This window comes from Notamacropus eugenii, chromosome 2, assembly GCF_028372415.1.
Source record: "Notamacropus eugenii isolate mMacEug1 chromosome 2, mMacEug1.pri_v2, whole genome shotgun sequence".
NCBI classification, from domain to species: Eukaryota; Metazoa; Chordata; class Mammalia; order Diprotodontia; family Macropodidae; genus Notamacropus; species Notamacropus eugenii.
The window spans coordinates 217,482,357-217,485,211 of NC_092873.1; positions in this window are offsets into that span (position 1 = coordinate 217,482,357).

Below are 2,855 nucleotides of genomic sequence, written 5' to 3' on the forward strand. Positions count from 1 at the left end.
AGTTTTCCAATGGAGAAACCTAAAAAATTTATAGTGCTATAAAATGCTCTAAATTACTATTGATTTGAGAAATACAAATTAAAACAACCTTGAGATATCATTTTACAGCTATCAAATTGTCTAAAATGATAGAAGAGGAAAGTGGCCAATATTGGAGAGGATGAGGAAAAATGAGGATGCTAGTTCATTGTTGATAGAATTGTGAACTGATCCAACTATTTTGGAGAGCAATCTGGAATTATGCCTAAAGAATTATTAAACTACCCACACACTGTTTTGTCAATTTCCAAAGATGATGAGGGGAAAAGGAAAAGAATCCAAAAATTCTAAAATGTTTATAACAGGTCTCTTTGTTGTGGTAATGAATTAGAAATTTCTGGGATGCCCATCCACTGGGGAATGGCTGAACACGTTGTGGCACATGATTGTGATAGAATACTACTGTGCTATAAGAAATGATTTCAATGATTTTAGAAAAACATGGACTAACGTAAAATAATAAAGAGTGAAATGAGCAGAACCAAGAGAACATTGTACACAGAAACAGCAATATTTTTTAAGAACAACTTTGAGAAAATAAGTTATTTTTGTCTATTAAAATACCTAAATTAACTATAAAGGACATGTGAAAAAAAGAAACTGTGGGTTCAGAGAAAGAACTGATAAATAGAAGTATGTATAGAAAAATTTACATATTTACAAATACATATATATATATTCTTATTTGTGTCTAATGATAGCCATCTATAGTGTGGGAGGGAGATAAAAAAATTACATAATTTTATTGTATATTTCAAAGGAAGAGCAAGTTGCGCAGGATATATTTGCAGTTTCATGAGCAATCATCTTTTTATTGTACTCTTATGAAAATACATATTTTATTCCATAAATTAAAAAGTAAAAAAGAAACTGAGCTCCTGAAGGGCAAGGACTATTTCTACTTTTGTATTTCTACTTAATATTTATTTGGTATTTAGTGTAGTACTTAACACATAGAAAGCCTTTAATATATATTTTCTTCACTCATGTTTTCATTCTCTGGTGTTGGTTCGTTTGCATCACAGAAGAGGCTGAGAAACTCATTGAGAGAACATGCTTTGGGAGAGGCATTGTGTCTCAGTCTCTAATTTATTACATCTGTAATGCAAATTAAAATATGTCAAAAGAATAGATGAGGTTAAACGAAGGCCATGAGAGATTTGACAAAGGATTATAGCTAGTTCAGGGACTAAACAGTAGAGTTTGCCCTCCTTCCAGGACATCTTATTCATGAAAAAGTTCCCTGAACCCCCAAATGATTAATAATCTCCCATTCTTGATGGAAGAGATGGATTCCACTAGGAAGAGACACAAAAGTGAGTCCTTTTTGCAATGCAATATGGCGCATGCAAAATCATAAGGTGGGAGTGAGCAGGACAATATCCAGGGCATGGATCTTATTTTGGCTGCAGATATGTGTACAGCACATGAAAGGACAATCTAGAGGGAGGGATTCAGAAGAACTGGGTGGTCATACCCTTCCCCTCAAGGGTCTTACACTCCTATTAGGAAAATAACAACATCAGACTCACATGAATTGAATGGGTGTAGTTCAAAGGAGGAAGTATATAAATTGATGATAACATGGCTTAAAAGTGCTAAAGTAATGTAAAGACCTACGTAAGCTCCAGCTAAAGTTCAACAACTCGTAGATGGTGTCTTTGTTGATTCTCAAGCTAATTATTTATTAGATATATTTCTGCTGTCTACACCATGGGTTCTTAAATATCAAAAGATTGTTAAAAATATTAGCTTTAGGAGCAAAAGAGTAAACAATCACTGTAATCTGTCAGCCCACCTAGCTCGATGTTTTACTGTTAAAATAAGTAAGAACAAAAGTGCCAAAGCCTGAATAGTTTGGTGATTACTTAGGGGTTATTTAATGGAGTCAGGAGAACACTGCCCTGAAGTCAGAGTTCTAGTCTCTACTCAACCTCTAAACCATTAAATGATCCTAGGCAAGTCGCTACCTCTCTGGACTAATTTCCTCATCTATTAGATCAGGATATTGAAAAAAAATATCTCTAAGTTTCCCTTAACCTCTCATATTCTATGGAATCCCTCTCTTTCATCCATTTTCCATTTGTAGCTCTCCTTGGTTTGAACTCCAAGGAATTTAACCCCACTGAGCTCCAAGAAGCTCCCATCCCCTTCTCAACTTCCATTAGTATGATTTAAGCTCCCAGAGGGTGAGCACAATTTTTCCTCTTTTCTTTGTATGCTAAGCACTTAGCTTTAGGGGCAGCTAGCTGGTGCAGTGGATAGAGCACCTGTGCAGGAGTCAGGAGGACCTGAGTTCAAATCTCTCTCAGACACTTGATGCTCACTAGCTATGTGTCCTTGGGCAAGTCACTTAACCCCAATTGCCTCATCCTGGGTCATCTCCAGTCATCCTGATGAATGTCTGGTCACTGGATTCTGATGGCTCTGGAGGAGAAGTGAGGCTGATGACCTGCACAGCCCTCCCTCAACTCAAAATAAAGTTAAGTGCAAGTCATGCCACCATTTCTCTGATGGCATGGTCTTATTTGGCAACGAAGGAGGAACACACACAAGCACTTAGCTTTGTGCCTGACCTTATAGCGGGTTCTTAACAAATGTTCATTGAACAGAATCTATAAGATAAGTGAAGAACTTGAATTGAGGTGATGGACCTAAGTTCAATTTATTTTTTAAAAATTACTAAATACATATGAGCAAAGATCTATCATAAGATCTGGGAATAAAAAAAAATGACAAACATAATACTGCGTTTGTTCCACTCTGCCCTCTAAGAAATATAACTGAAACTAGCCGATTAGATTGCCAGGAGAGAT